Raw genomic sequence first — 17,599 nt, 5'->3', positions numbered from 1 at the left:
ACTATTATGTTCACAGAAATTAAGCATTATTCCAGTTTTAAGTGAATGACTTTAAAATCATTGCAGATGGGGAGCCCATATTTCTAACAGTATCTCATAGTTCATCATTGTGCTAGGTGCTTTACGGGATTTTACAAAATGTCATTAATGGTATGCTCTTACGGAGGGATGCTACAGGTAAGATAAGGCAAAGCAGCCCTCTCTCAGCCTGTGAATATTGTGTCCATTAAGCAGCAGAGACCTTCAGAAGCAGGAGAAAGATCTGGAGATGACACATAACTGTAAAGGTTCTATTTAGAAAAATTTGACTTAAGATGGGGATTTCAATCTGAATGAATGTATAGTTGCATTAGTCAGAACTCTTTGAATTGAAAGTGACAGAAATTTAACCTGGCTTGAGCAATAAGAGTGTGCATTATCTCATTTAACTGAAAAGTCGAGTGGTAGGACTGCCTTCAGACATGCTTAATCCTGGAGTTAAGACAGGAATCTTCTCCATATCTTTTGGTTTTGCTTTCCTACCCTGCTGTTTTCACTATCAGGAAGACTTTCTATGTGTCATAGTAAAGTGGCCATCCACCATCTTAGTATTCGCAGCAAAACAAAAAACAAAGGGCCATTTTTCTCAATAGCTCCAACAGAAGCCTAAGACTGACATTCCCTTATTGGTTGATGTGCCCACCCCTGAGCCAATTACTATGGACAAGGGAATATTGTTCTCCCAGTGGCTGAGCCTGAGTCATGGTTTGACCTTGAGGAGACACATTGGTGATGGAACTGGTTGAGAAGAGTTAAGAACATTTTTTTTACTAGAGTGCAAATACAATTAAAAAGATTTGCTGATATTCAGGATAACTAATTTCTTCTCTGCCTAGCTCTAATACAGACCCACATAAATTATTTTCTTAGGACATTTACTTGTTCGTAAGACTACATGGATCATAACCAAAGAAAGGACTATATATAGAAGAATGATCAGGAAATATTACTGGGATATAAAAATGGTTTTGTTAGACCAGTTGTTTATTAGGATATTTATACTTTGATTTCACTTAAATGGACAGACACTCTGGCACTTCTCCAGACTAGGGGTTGGAAACTTTTTTGGTAAAGTTTAGGCTTGGTGAGCCAAAAGGCAAAATTGAGGCTTTTATATATTTAAGTAATGAGAAAGAAAACTTTTCGCATATATTTTATTGATAAAATTCAAGATATATTAATACTTGAATATTTTTTTTGTGATACAGGGCTACTAATGATAAGAATCAAGTGATTTTGAGGGGATATCTTACCAAATTGGGGTTCAAACTTAATTGCAAGTATTCATTTGTTAATGCTGGCCTATAATGTGATTTTTTGTATTTCATCTTTGAAAACGTCTTCTCAAATAGATACATCCATGTACTGTTACCAGTTGTGATTGAGTGTGTAATTTTAATTGATCATATTCATCATTTGGAAGGTATTTATAGAATTCTATTAGATTCTGCTATTGTTATTTGCCTTTTAGCTGTCATTACATTGCATATTAATCACTTCCTATTGAAGGTTAGATGGATGCTCAATTGTATATTTAAATGAATATTGAAATAGAAAAATTTCCTTTGCACTTGCATTCAGGTCCAGTAGTGCAGCTTGAACTATAGTGGAACTTGGAAAATATGTTCACTACAGGTTTGTGTGGGAATGGAGATCTTGCTTCTTATCTTGATAGCATGGGAAATATATAAAGCCAGCTTGATAATACTTGTGATTTAAACAACATTAGTTGCCATCAAAATTACCTTGTACAGTATGTTTCACATATAAGTGCCGTTTTGCCTTGTAATTGTAGGTTGAATTTATTAAAAAGCATTATTAAGTTTGCAGCAAAAGTAATTTCCAAAGCTATTCACTGTTTGAAGATAGTTTGAGGGTGGTTCTCCTCGTTCATAACAATTTCAGTCTTGGTTCTGAGCTAAAAAAATTACAATAAAACTACCGTTCCAACCTGGGCAACATGGCAAAACCCCATCTCTACAAAAAATTAGTGAGGCATGGTGGCATGCACCCACAGTCCCAGTTACCCAGGAGACTGAGGTGGAAGGATGTCTTGAGTCCAAGAGTCGAGGCTGCAGCCAGCCATGATTATGCTGCTGCACTCTAGCGTGGGCGACAGAGATCCTGTGTCTAACAAACAAAACCAAAAAACTTTACTGCTGACATCAAACCGCTATGTAATTGGGCAAGTCAGAATACTCAACTTCTATTTCTGACAAAACCAAATGGAACCAATGATGATTAAGATCACAAGTGAATAAAATTTACCATTGACTTTACTAGTTCGACGACATGATATATTTAAATATTTCCCACAAATACCTGCTGATGAATAACGCAGCATATAACCATTGACTAATTTATTCAACTATGCATTTTTTTTTTGCCACTTCACACATTTTTACCACCATGAATTGCAACACGTCTTAGATTCTACTTCAGGTTGTACTAAATTGGTGTTTTCTCGACTTCTTTGAAATATTCTTTCCTATAATTATTGTATGCAGACTGTTCTTAAAGGCTAGTTCTTGAGTCACTTCAAACTCAGCATTGACTTCTCAAGTATACAGCTGGGCAGTATTGGTAACATCTGTTGACTCACCAAAAGCAAAACAAAGCTACTTGAAATCATTTACCTTGTTTTTTTTTTTTTTTTTTTTTTTTTTTTTTTTTTTTTTTTGAGGCGGAGTCTCGCTCTGTCGCCCAGGCTGGAGTGCAGTGGCGCAATCTCGGCTCACTGCAAGCTCCGCCTCCCGGGTTCACGCCATTCTCCTGCCTCAGCTCCCAAGTAGCTGGGACTACAGGCGCCCGCCACCTCGCCCGGCTAGTTTTTTGTATTTTTAGTAGAGACGGGGTTTCACCATGTTAGCCAGGATGGTCTCGATCTCCTGACCTCGTGATCCGCCCGTCTCGGCCTCCCAAAGTGCTGAGATTACAGGCTTGAGCCACCGCGCCCGGCCTACCTTGTTTTTTAATTGACTGTTGGTGTTGCCACAGTGTCCTCATGTCTCCAAGCAAGTATTCTTGGTGAAAAGCTGGTAGTAATGAAGAAGTTTTTCTCTGGGCCCACTTTCTGGTTGCTACAATCAAACACAATTGAATTAACTCTAACTCATCATCAGTATATAGCTGTCTTTGGCTAACGAATGAGCCACTCAGAAAGTTACTTTGGTTACACCCTTATTCTAATTTTTTAAATTAGTAGATTATGCTGTGATAAGATACTACATTTTAAGTTTTCTAATTGTTCTAACTGTTGATTTCCTGTGGGTTGGGAATATTGTGATGAGTGCCTAGTCTGCAAATATATTTTTTTTAGCACAGTGAAAGTGTCATTGCATAATAAACACAATGCTTTGCGATATAGTTGTACGACAATTCACACTCCACTGTGCCTTAAAAGTGCAACACTCAAAGTCCACTTTTTAAAACTTTTTTTGACATGATGTATATGCACTGGTAATAAAAAATAAAATGTCTGTATGACAATATGTATGACACTTGAAATGCTGTTGAGTTTTATAGCCATCACTGAGATTTGTAGCATGTTGAATAGCAGTGCAAAACAATGAAAGCACCACATATGGTTACTGTCACAATTATTCAACCTTGCCTTTGTAGCATGAAAGCAGCCATAGTCAATATGTAAATGAATGAACATGGCTGTGTTCTAATAACATTTTATTTATGGACACTAAAATTTGAATTTCATATAATTTTTGTGTGTCATAAAATTCCCTCTTGATTTTTTTCAACCATTTAGAAATGTTAAGTGTCATTCTTAGTTTGTGAACTGAGCAAAAATAGGAGGTGGGCTGGACTCGGCCTGCAGACCGTAGTTTGCCAACATGTGGTCTATGCCACACTGGAAAGATTTGAATGTTTGAAGTAAATTAGTTTTTACTTAATTGCATGAAACTGCTTACCAAAAGATGACTTTTTCTCCTCTGTTTATGAAAGAAAATTTCATTTTGAAATAGCACCAAGAATTAAAATATTACAGAAAATGCAACCACAGTACATAGGGAGTTAGTAATCATATGAGCTCACATATTAACTTAGATGTTGAAGCAGTGTGCAGCCTTAGCCCATGAATGTCAGGATTAGACTAATTTAATTTTAGTTTAAACTTCTTGTGAGAACTGTGGCAAGTTAACTCACCCTGTTTCTTCACCTTAAACTGGAGATAATGCCTACTTTGAAGGGTGATTCTGAGGATTAGTGGATGATCTTTATAATAGCTCAATGCATTTACCATTACCTTCATTAAAAGTACGATTTTAAACTGAGCAACACCTTAATTTCTCATACAATGTGTACACTTCTGCTCTTTAAGATAAGAGTAAGGTCTGGTGTTAGACTTTGTCTTCCTAGACTGACACCATTATTCCTATGTGTTTAAAAATATTGGGCCCTAATTCTATCACATTGTACAGTTGCCATTCTGCCTCACTTAATGACATCAACAAGTTCAAAATATTTAATTTTATACCCTTATTGATAAAAATGACAACAGGAGAGGGCCAGGGCAAAGTCCTGTCTGAAGCAGCTGTAGTCCATGTAAGGGTCAATATCAATCCATTGAACCAATAACATGTCTAAATGTTCTCTGTAATACATGAATCGTTCAACACCACTTAATTACTATTAGCTAATAGTAATTTATCAGAAGCTTTGCTGAAATCCAAGTAAACCATTTGGTCTGTTTCCATGCCCTGTCATTCTCATTATGCCATCGAAAAAGGAATTGAATTTAGTTTTGGATTTTATTTCCTTCTTGCCATTTCCCCCCCACCCCCTTAACTTTTAAGGCTAAAGATTATTCTTGATTTTAAAAATCTGAGCCTTACATTCTCTTCCTCATTCCTCAGCTTTTCCTTTACATATGGCTCCACATACAGATTATAAAGCTCTTTTTTTTGTTGGCTTTAGCATTAAAAAGAATCTCCAGCTAATACGAAACCTTAAAGATGTTATTTATTTATTTTTTTTTAACATTTATTTCCTATACCCTTTTAAAAGCTGAGCTTGCTAGAAAGGAGACTGTTTTCTCAAACGTTTTTTTCTTTTTAGGATCACTTTTCATTGCAGAAATGAAATCAGAGTCTTGAGTTCTTTTCACAAGGTTATCATAAACCTAAGATGAGACGCTCACATTCTCTCAAGGTGGCCGACCATTCTGCTTTATGAACACATTCCTCTTGCTGGTCATTTTTGTGGTCCAGAATAGTAGCTTCCATTTTTGCTTTCTCTGTTTCCTGGAAGATTAGATTTTAGGCATATAAAGAATTTACAGAGTTTCTGGGTTTAAAGTGTTTTTGTTTTTGTTTTTAGTTATTACAATTACATGATAGGTATCTATATGGGGTACCTGTGATGTTTTGATACAGGCATACGATGTGTAATAATGAAGTCAGGGTCATTAAGGTATCCAGCACTTCAAGCATTTATCGTTTCTTTGTGTCAGGAACATTCCAATTCCACTCTTAGTTATTTTAAAATATGTAATAAATTATTGTTGACTATAGTCACCTTGTGCTACCAAATGCTAGATCTTACTCATTTGATCTAACTGTGTGTGTGTGTGTGTGTGTGTGTGTGTGTATTTGAGACGGAGTCTAGCTCTGTCTCCCAGGCTGGAGTGCAGTGGCGTGATCTCGGCTAACTTCTGGTTTACCTGATTGTCCTATCTCAGCCTCCCGATAGCTGAGACTACAGGTGTGTGCCACCACCACGCCGGGCTAATTTTTGTATTTTTCATAGAGATGGGGGTTTCACCATGTTGGCTAGGCTGGTCTCGAACTCCTGATCTTAAGTGATCCGCCCACCTTAGCCTCCCAAAGTTCTGGGATTACAGGTGTGAGCCACCATACCCACCTCGATCTAACTATATTTTGTGCCCATTAATACCATCCCCAGTTTATCCTACCCCATTCCCTCCCCGCTACCCTTCGAAGCCTCATAACAATCCTTCAACTCTCTATCTCCATGAGATATATTGTATTGATTTTTAGCTCCCACAAAGGAGTGAGAACATCAGAAACTCTAGCTTAAGTAAAATAAGAACTAGAAATTTCCAGACAATCGGGGGTCTCTATCACTACTCAATTTTATGTTTAGTATTTATGCTCCTCTTGAACACCTCGTGTCAGGCAGTGGCTTGTGTGCTTCAATACTGATTTTCTTTAACTCACCTGGCATTTTGTAATGTACTTTCATAGTACTATCTGAATTTCCCCTCTCTTTGCCCAAATATTTTCCACAGTGCATTTACCTTGGGTGTACTAAATTTCATTGCAAGTATACGTCCTCTCAGTATACTCCTCTGCCTCTTCCTTCTCATAAGTGTGTATTCCAGTCAGAAACCTCATCATACCATGTCAATGATTTCTATGTCTTACTTGCACTACCCTGATTTGTATGTAAGTTTTCTTGATCATAGTCTTGTATAGGCATTAGTGTGAAGACTTCTTGTTATTGTTTTCAGACTTCCTGCTCAGTTCTCTGGAGTGAATCATTTGGTCATCTCTAACCAGATGGTATGTATAACAATCCCTTTTGTGAGTTTTATCTTTTTTCACCCTCATCCTCCTCATTGCAAAAAAAAAAAAAATCATTTTAACATGTCAATTATGCTTATACCATTACATTCTAGCCATCTTAAATTAAGTCTTGGAAATGAACATCTCATTTTAATGTCATATAGATAGAAAATCAATTATGTCTTTCTTGTACAGTATTTTGTCCTGAATCCTGTATTGACTTTGTCAGGGTGCCCTACATGTCCTGTATTTATTAGGCCTTTTAAAAATATGTAAATTACAAGAATATTGGCAATTAGAGCCATTTTTACTCCACAGTAATGTGGAATGCTTAAATTACTTACGTGGTAACAGCAGCTGAAAATTATTCCTCCACAAGTAAACATCTGAACAATACCTTATCTCTCATGCAGGTTTGAATGAATACCAAAAGTGGGGATTAAGACTTGAAAGTACTTATATTTGAGAAAGAAAAAGTCTATTTGAATTTTAGCCAAAGCCCCAAGTTGTGAACAAGTAACCACTGTTAATTTAAGATAACTTTAATAAATACACACAAAAAATCAGTCAGTGGCATCCATTGGCCATGCTTCTGAAAATAAGCTAGTCAACAACAGCTTCACTCTAGTCTTCTGAAAGAAAGCAAGTTAATGACAGCCCCATGCTTCTAGACAACAGCTGATCAGCAAGTGCCTTGCTTCAGTAACCAGGCTTTAGAAAGTCTGTTGGTCAACAGCAGCTTCTTCCAGTGAAATACTACACCCAGGAATATTATCAGCCTTTTTGACTTCTTTTAGCCCTGCTGCACCTTTCTAAAGAGTCAATTTGTTACACTTTTCTTAGCTACTCTATTATTGTTACCCTCTCTTTCCTTTTGTTACACTAAGATTCCAGGAAAAATGCTTCAAAAATGGGTTCTTCTTTTAAAAAATGCTTGAAAAATACTGCCCTAACTAATGTGAACTATTAAACTTATTATGCAGTGCTTAGGAAATCAAAAAACTATGCACTCTGTATTTTGTATTATGCTATGTACTAAAGATGTAGAGAGATCTCCATCCAAATGTATTAAACAAGTTCTGGCATCTGGACTGGTAAGCTTTCATGGTCAAGACTGTCCTTCTGCTGAGTCTTTATTCTGCAAGAGGACCAGTTTGGCAGAGTAGATTATGTCTCCTTTATTCACGTTTAAAAAAAGAAATGGAGAAGAAGGGAAGAAGGCAAAGCAAGATGGCAGAACAGGACTTTTTAGTGCTTTCCCCTTGCAGAAACCAGTTTGAACAACTATCCATGCACAAAAATATCTTCACAGGAGCTAAGTGAGTTGAGTGAACAATCATGGTACTTGGTAATAGCACAGGTTTTTTTTTCTTTTTTTGAGACAGAGTCTTGCTCTGTCACCCAGGCTGGAGTGCAGTGGTGCAACCTCTGCCTCCTGGGTTCAAGCAATTCTTCTGTCTCAACCTCCCAAGTAACTGGGACTACAGGCACATACCACCATGCCCGGTTAATTTGTACTTTTTAGTAGAGACAGGGTTTCACCATGTTGCCCAGGCTGGTCTTGAACTCCTGAGCTCAGGCCATCTGCCTGCCTCAACCTCCGACAGTGCTAGGATTACAGGTGTGAGCCACCATGCCCGGCCAGTAATAGCACAATTATTAAAAATAATGCATTGAAGGGAGTAGAAAGGACAGTTTCATGTTACCCATGTCACTCTTTTCCCAACCCCAGGCAGCAAAGTGAAAAGATATCATGAAATTGGAGGGAAGAGAAGGGAGCATAGGATTTTGTCTTCAAACCTAAAGTTAGGTAGCACCAGGCAGACCTCCCACAACCCCTGACTTTAGGGGAGTACCTGCAGACTGAGCCTCCAGACATGCCCTGGCATCAGCAGGAACCCATAGCTTCTATGAGGTGAACTCAGTCTGCTGTATGCATCACCGACAGCTTACTACAGTGACCTTGGGCTCTGGACAACCCCCAGTGGAAGGTAAACCTCAGCAGCTGTGAGTTTCAGTCACATCCCAGCTCCATGGTATCCTCAGCAGACATGAGATTCCAGCCTGGCATCATATGGCTGCAGTGATCCCAGGATCAGGGCATCCCTCAGTGTCTCCATGGTTCTTCAGTGGTACCAGCTTTAGAGAGCATGCCAGATGATTTACCTAGAATCTCTGCTCAGACATCAATGAACAACAAAGATCAAGAATAATCAGGGAAATATGTTATCACCAAATGGACAAAATAAAGTGCCAGTGACCAACCCTAAGGAAATGGAGATGAATGAATGTGCTGCCTGATAAAGAAGTGAAAGTAACCATTTTCAGCGAACTTCAAGAAAATACAGAGAAACAATTCAATAAAAAGAAGACCATAAGTGATCAGAACAAGAAATTTAACAGAGAGAATGAAATAATAATAAAAATCAAATAGAAATCCTGGAACTGAGAAATACAATGAACAAAATAAAAAATGCCATAGAGAACATAAACAGCAGAACTGATCAAGCAAAATTGTGAACTCAAAGGCAGGTTATTTCAAAATAAATAGAGAGGAAAAAGGAAAAATAATGAAAAAAATGAGGAAAGCTTATGGGATTTGTGAGAACGTATCAAAAGAGAAAATATTTGAGTCATAGGAGTTAGAGAAGCAGAAGAGGAAAAGGGACAAAAAGTGTATTTAAAGAAATGATAGCCAAAAAGCTTTCCCAACCTGGAGAAAGATATAAATATCTAATTATAGGAAGGTCAAAGATCTTCAGTCAGATTCAGTCCAAATAGGGCTACTTAAAGACATATTATTATCAAAACGTCAAACATCTAAGACAGAGAATCCTGAAAGCAGCAAGAGAAAAGAAGCAAATAACATATAAAGGAATTCCAGTACACATAGCAGCACCCTTCTCACTAGAAATCTCATAGGCCAGGAGACTGAGATGATATACTCAAAGTGGTGAAGGGAAGAAACAACAACAACTACCAATTAGAATACTGTACCCAGAAAATCTGTTCTTTATAAATGAAGGGTCAGGCATGGCAGCTCATACCTAGAATCCCAGCACTTTGGGAGGACAAGGTGGATGGATCACTTGAGGCCAGGAGTTTGAGACCAGACTGGCCAACATGGCAAAACCCCATCTCTACTAAAAACACCAAAAGTTAGCAGGGTGTGGTGGCATACACCTGTAATCCCAGCTACTTGGGTGGCTGAGGCGGGAGAATCGCTTGAACGTGGGAGGCGGAGGCTGCAGTGAGCCATGATCATGCCACTTTGATCTGATACCAAAGCCAGACAAGAGCACTACAAAAAGTAAAAAACTACAGGACAATGTGCCTGATGCAAAAATTTCCAGCAAAATACTAGCAAATGAAATTTAATAGTGCATTAAAAATATTATTCACCATGATCAAGTGGGATACATCCCAGGGATTCAAGGATAATTCACTATAAGCAAATCCAATAAAGATAATACATCACATTAATAAAATCAAGGACAAAAATCATCTGATAATTTCAGTAGGTACAGAAAAAGCATCTGATAAAATCCAACATCCTTTCTTGATAAAAATCTCAACAAATTAAGTATAGGAGAAACATACCTCAAAATAATAAAGGTCATATATGACTAACCCACATCTAAAGTCATACCAAATAGGGAAAAGTTGAAAGTTTTCTTCTAAGATCTAGCCTCTTGGCAGTTTTATTAAACATATTACTGGAAATCCTAGGCAGAGCAATCAGGCAAAAGGAGAAACAGAAGGCATCCAAATTAGGAAGAAGTTAAATTTTCCCCACTTGCAGACAACATGATCTTATATATGGAAAACTCTAGGGACTCCACTGAAAAACTGTTAGAACCAATAAGTGAATTCAGAAACGTTGCATGATATAAAATCAACATATAAACATCAGTAGTGTTTCTATATACTAACAGCAAACTATCTGAAAAAGAAATAAAAAATATTTATAAGAGCTACAAAAAAGATTAAAAAATACTTAAAAATGAATTTAACCAAGGAGGTACACTGAAAACTATAAAGCATTGATGAAGGAAATTGAGGAAGACACAATTAAATGGAAAGACAGCCCATATTCACGAATTGGAAAAATTAACATTGTTAAAATGTTCATACTACCCAAAGTGATGTACAGATTCAATTCAGTCCCTACCAAAATACCAGTCACATTCTTCACAGAAATAGAAAGAACAATCCAAAATTTTGTGTGGAACCACAAAAGACCTTGAATAACCAAAGAAATCTAGAGCAGAAAGAACAAAACTAAAAGCATCATACGACCTGACTTCAAAATATATAAAGCTATGGTAATCAAAACAGCATAGTAGTGGCATAGAAATGGACACACAGGGTCGGCAAAGCCTGAGTCCTGTCCTGTCGCCCTCCCCTCGGGACAGCATGAACTTCACCACTCACTCCACCTTCTCCACCAACTACCGGTCCCTGGGCTCTGTCCAGGCGCCTAGTTACGGCGCCCGGCCAGTCAGCAGCGCAGGCAGCGTCTATGCAGGCGCCGGGGGCTCTGGTTCCCGGATCTCTGTGTCCCGCTCCACCAGCTTCCGGGGGGGCATGGGGTCCGGGAGCCTGGCCGCGGGGATGGCCGGGGGTCTGGCAGGAATGGGAGGCATCCAGCAAGAGAAGGAGACCGTGCAAAGCCTGAGCGACTGCCTGTCCTCCTACCTGGACAGAGTGAGGAGCCTGGAGACCGAGAACTGGAGGCTGGAGAGCAAAATCTGGGAGCACTTGGAGAAGAAGGGACCCCAGGTCAGAGACTGCTGCCATTACTTCAAGACCATGGAGAACCTGAGGACTCAGATCTTCGCAAATACTGTGGATAATGCTCACATAATTCTGCAGATTGACAATGCCCGCCTTGCTGCTGATGACTTTAGAGTCAAGAATGAGACAGAGCTGGCCATGCACCAGTCTGTGCAGAACGACATCCACAGACTCTGCAAGGTCGTTGATGACACTAATGTCACTCGGCTGCAGCTGGAGACAGAGATCGAGGCTCTCAAGGAGATCTGCTCGTCATGAAGAAGAACCAAGAAGAGGACCTGCTGAACCTCAATGTCAAGCTGGAGGCCCAGATCGCCACCTACCGCTGCCTGCTGGAAGATGACCAGGACTTCAACCTTGGTGATGCCCTGGATAGCAGTAACTCCACGCAAACCATCCAAAAGACCACCACCCGCCGGACAGTGGGTGGCAAAATGGTGTCTGAGACCAACGACACCAAAGTTCTGAGGCATTAAGCCAGCAGAAGCAGGGTACCCTTTGGGGAGCAGGAAGCTAATAAAAAGTTCAAAGGTCATTGGATGTCAAAAAAGAAAGAAAGAAAAAAAAAGACCCATACACCAACTGAACACAGTAGAAATCCCAGAAATAAATCCACACATTTACAGCCAACTGACTTTTGACAAAGGTGCCAAGAACATACAATGGAGAAAGGACATTGTCTTCAATAAATTGTGTTGGGAAAACTAGATATTCACATGCAGAAGAATAAAATTAGACCTTTATCTTACACCATTTGCAAAATCAACTCAAAATAGATTAAAGACTTAAATGTAAGAGCCAAAGCAATGAAACTGTCTGAAGAGAACATTGGGCAAAGTCTCCATTATATTGATCTGGGCAATAACTTTTTGACTTAAAAAGCACAAGCAACAAAAGCAAAAATAGGCAAATGGGATTCCATTAAACTAAAGTGCTTCTTCACAGTATAGGAAATGATAAACACAGTGAAGAGATAATCTACAGAGTTGGAGAAAATATTGGCAAACTATATATCTGATAAGGGTTAATACCCAAAGTGTATAAGGAATTCAATTAAATAAAAAGAAAGTAATCCAATTTAAAAAATAGACAAAGAACCTAAACTGACATTTCTGAAAAGAAGATGTACAAATGTTCAATGGGCATATGAAAATATGCTCAATGTCACTAGTCATCAGGGAAATGCAAATTAAAACCACAATGAGATATTACTTCACTCCTGTAAGAATGCCTATTATCAAAAACACAAATGAGAACAAATATTGGTGAGGGTATAGAGAAAAGGGAATTCTTTTACATTGTTGGTGGGAATGTAAATTAATACAGCCACTATAGAAAATAGCACGGATGTCCCTCAAACAATAAAAATAGAACTACCATACGATTCAGCAATCCTACTAGTAGGTATATAAACCAAAGAAATGAAATCAGTATGTCGAAGAGATATCTACACTCCCATGTTTATTCACAATAGCCAAGATATGGAATCAATCTAAGTGTTTATCAATGAATGAATGGGTGAAGAAAATGTGATATATATATATATATATAATATATATATAATATATACTATGGAATACTATTCAGCCATAAAAAGAAGGAAATTCTGTTATTTATGACAACATGAATAAACATGACATTCTGTTAAGTGACATAAGCCAGGCACAGGAAAACAAATACCATATGATCTCACTCATATATGGAATCTAAAATTGTTGATCTCATAGAAGCAGAAAAGCATCTTGTTTACCAGAGGCTGGGCTGGTTGGCAGGGAGTGGGTGAGGGGGCAATTTGGAGAGACGTTGGTCAAAGGATACAAAATTACAATTAGGAGGAATAAGTTCAAGAGATCTGTAGCATGATGACCATAGTTAATGACCATATATTGTATTTTTGAACAATGCTCTCCATAAAATAACTATGTGAAGTAATGTATATTTTAGTTAGACTTAGTCATTTCACAATGTTTGTATACTTCAAAGTATCGTGTCGTACCTAATAAGTACACACAATTTTGTCAGTTTAAAATACATAAATAAATTTGGAAAAATAACCAAATACTATCAATCTGAGAAAAGAAAAGAAATAACTCTGAGTTTGAGCTCTCTCACAAAAAGATGAATTATTATCAGTGATTTTGGACAATTGTGACTCTCAGATATGAGGGTAACATGGGACCCTGAAGAGAAGATGGCAGTTAGGATTAAGACAGAGTGGTGGTGCTGTTGAAGATTTGAATTCTACAGTTGGGTAAACCTGTGTTTATATCATGGTCCAATACTTCCTGACTATGTGACCTTGGGCAACTTATTTAACTTCCTAAGCCTTGGTTTCCTCATTTCAAGAAGGAAATTAATAAATCTCATTTTATGGAGTTTTAATGAGGAAGATGTGATATGTTAATTGTAACAAAATCTTTGGTTCACAGTAGGTACTTAACGAATGGTAGTATTATTGGCTATTATCATTTAAGTCATACAGAGAGTAGAGATGTCAAGCAAAAGATGATGTGTGAAAACCCTGACTGCACATTTACTCAGCATGAAACTGGGGCACACGTTTGTAGTAATTCAAATCTCTGCAAGTAAGGTATTTGTGGCAACAAATCAATGAGGAAATTGAATTTATTTTGTAGAAAACAGAAAAGACCGCTGAGAGATGGTAATAATCCCATGTTAAGTAGGTGTCAAATGTTTCCCGTCTCCTTTCTCTTCTTCTCTTCCACCTCAGCAGTGGCACAGTGGCCTCAGAAAGGGAACTGGATCCCTCATGCAACTGATCAGCCACTAACTAGTTGTGTCACTCAGTCCTTCTGGGCTTCAACTTTGTATCTATAAGGGAGTCCTTCTGCTGTGGTCTAGGTGTCTTTGCCAAAACTCATGTTGGAACCTTAATTCCCAGTACAACCATGTTGGGAGGTCATGTCTTTAAGAGATCATTAGGTCATTAAAATAGATTAATATCTTTCTCAAGAAACTGAAATAGTTCTTATGGAAATGGATTAGTTTTTCTAGGAATGAATTTATTTCTGCCAGGTTGTTACGAAGTGAGGTTGACTCTCATGTTTGACCTCTTTGCACATGCCCACTTCTTCTACTTCTTCACCACGTTGTAACACAACATGATACCCTTCCCAGAAGCCAAGCAGATGCAAGTGCCATGCTTCTTGGACTTCCCAGCTTCCATAATTGTGAGCAAAAAAAGTCTTTTCTTTATAAATTACCCAGTCTCAGGTATTCTGTTATAGCAACACAAAACAGACTAAGACACCTTCCTTCAAGAAAACAAACTAAAAGATTCTATGCAGAAGATTCCCTTAGCCTTTGGCATTTTCATATAATGTGTTGATCACATGAAATAATGGATAGAGAAGACTTGCTTTTCTGATGCTGCTCAACGGTCTTAATATTCACTATTTTAGCTTCTGACTGGTCTTCCTTCTCAGATCTAGGCCAATACTGCCCAGTCCCCAGTAAATACATACATCCAGTCCCCTCCAATCCTAAAAACACAAGGAAAACACCCTCCCTTGATCCCGATCTTCCATCTAATTATTCCTCTGTCTTCTCCTTTCTTTCCAGTCAGCCTTCTTGAAACAAGAGATACAGTATTTTCCTTTAATATTTCGGGGACTGAATCAGTGATTACTTGACCACTGCCTGGCCTTCTCAGGGCTAGCCTACTCTTGCTGCTTTGGGAGCCAGAACTGTAAAAGTAAATCCTATAGCATTTGAATTTGTTTGAAATGCAATTCTTGTTTTATTCTGTGTTTTGTGAACATCCATAGATACGTACAGATAAATGCAAGAAAAAAAAGGAAAACTCTTAGAAGTCAGTTGGTGTGGTGTTTAAGGAAATTACTGGCTAAAACTCTTCTTCTGACCAGATCCCAAGCCAATGAATGAGTTCTTCCTATAAGACAGTGAGTTAATGATTCAGAACACCAAGGGACAGATTCAGGTAGAAAGGCTCTTCAACAAAAACCCTTCTATTTCTACTTAAGATTATATAAAGTGATTATTACATATTATTCCCATTAGTTTCTCTGTTCTTGCTTGTATGACTTCTTTCTTCCAATTACTTAAGAAACTTAAAGAGTGAAGACAGCCCTATGTATTAGTCCATTCTTGCCTTGCTATAAAGAACTACCTGAGATTGGGCAACTTATAAAGGAAAAAGTTTAGTTGACTCATATGTCTGCAGGCTGTACAAGTAGCATGGCTAAAGAGGCCTCAGGAAATATACAATCATGGTGGAAGGCCAAGAGGAAGCAGGCACGACTTACATGGCTGGAGCAGGAGGAAGAGAGCAAAGTGAGAGGTGTCACACACTTTTAAACAACCAGATTGCCTGAGAACTCACTCCCTGTCACAAGAACAACAAGCGGCAAATCCACCTCCATGATCCAATCACCTCCCACGAGGCCCCTCCTCCAACACTGGGATTACAAGTCGACATGAGATTTGGGCGGGGACACAAATCTAAACCATATCACCCTATAAGAGGTGATTAAGCTCCATGATGCAATCTAGTCCAATGCTCCTTTTTTTGTGTACCAAATACCAACAAAGATATTACCTTTCCTTTCACATTTAGGACACTGAGAAGTATATTTCCTTTCTTCTCTCATAGAAATATTCAAAGCTGTAAGCATGTAAAAGTTCTCATGACATTGAGGGAGATAAAATAATTGAAAACTATTGCATGATTTTGCTTCCTTCTGATGGTAAGGTATATAAATTACTTCAGAGGAATAAAAGAGCAAGTTTTATGTTTTAGTGCTACCCTGCAGATGGCTCATCTTTATCCCAGAGAAAGCCTTGGCATAGTTTTCTAGGAGCCTGACAAAGAGAGGCATAAATGGAGAAGGCAAACTTTCATGTTTTAACATATCATTTTTCTTAAGAAGTGGTGAGATCATGAGGAAATTACACATATATATACGTAATTTTCAAATGAAAATTTAAAACCAGTGAAGTACATGAATGAAGAGGTGAGGAAATGGAGACTTTGAATTGCTTAAATTCTCTATTCAAGAAGCTTGGCTGAGAGGAAAGGAGATAGCAAAATAATGAGGGAGGAGCAGAAAATCAAGGGAGAGTGTTTTGCTTGTGTTTTTAGGATTGGAGAAGCTTGACTTTGCTTACTGAGGGAAGAATCTATCAGTGAGGATAGACTAAGCTACTGGGGAGAGAGAGAATGTGGAGGAAAATAAAACCTTGGGAAGGTGAGCTAGGATTCCAAAGAAAGGGGAAAGTGAAAAGAAGGGGCTACCTAGATTTAGGCTTTGTAGAGATGGTGTGTATGAGGGAGGTGAGAAAGGGATTGGCTATAGTGTTTTTGTTTGATTGAGATGTAAGTGAGTCTGAGAGGAGGCTGCCCACAAGTTGCTGTTTATCTGAGAGAAAATGGAACCATCAAGAGACTAAGGGTGGTTCTCAAAAATTTCAAAGAGCAAGCATAATTATTTCAAACTTAATTTTGTTATAATATTTGCTACCCATGGCCTTCAGTCTTCCTTCAGGCAATGTATAAAGTTACTGACATAAAAATGATTGAATTATAAACTTGTGTTAAAATGAAGAACTCTTTCCTCCTCTGTCATGTTAAGAATTAATTTTTAAAAATATCTTTATATATAAGAAATGTTTCATAAGCAAATTGCTCTTTTAAAGAGTTCTTGGCCATATTAGATGCATTATGCACCTACTGACCTTTCATGAATGTTCCATATTCATCATCTTACATTTTTTTGTATAGATGTAGAAATCTAATTAGTTCAAGATCTAAAAATTCAGTATCAATGCAACTCATCAGTTTGCTTTCAGATATGTATAGAGCACATGTACCCCTAAACTGAAAATAAAAGTTAAAAAAAAAAATAAGGGACAAAAACAAAACTTCCACTAGTTTTATATATTTACATTATGAAGATTATATGCAAAGGACAAGGCTTTCCTAAATCAGGTGTTAGCCAAAATAAAAACAAAGAAAATACACAAAATTATATTGCTTCTAATTGATTTCATTAATGGAAATAAATAAGGAATGTAATTAAGTAGAACAGGAAAATGATTTTAGATTTCTTTGTTGTACATTCATCAGTTAAAAAACTAAATTAAAATTTTCATTTTATTTTAGAACATAACACATTTTATGTTTTAACCAGCTAAGGTCTGAGTCTATTTGCTGGTTTAGACACAGATGTGTAAGTTTCTAT

The sequence above is a fragment of the Trachypithecus francoisi genome, unplaced genomic scaffold (genome assembly GCF_009764315.1).
Source record: "Trachypithecus francoisi isolate TF-2019V2 unplaced genomic scaffold, Tfra_2.0 Lachesis_group2, whole genome shotgun sequence".
NCBI lineage: Eukaryota > Metazoa > Chordata > Mammalia > Primates > Cercopithecidae > Trachypithecus > Trachypithecus francoisi.
This window is presented reverse-complemented; position numbering follows the sequence as displayed.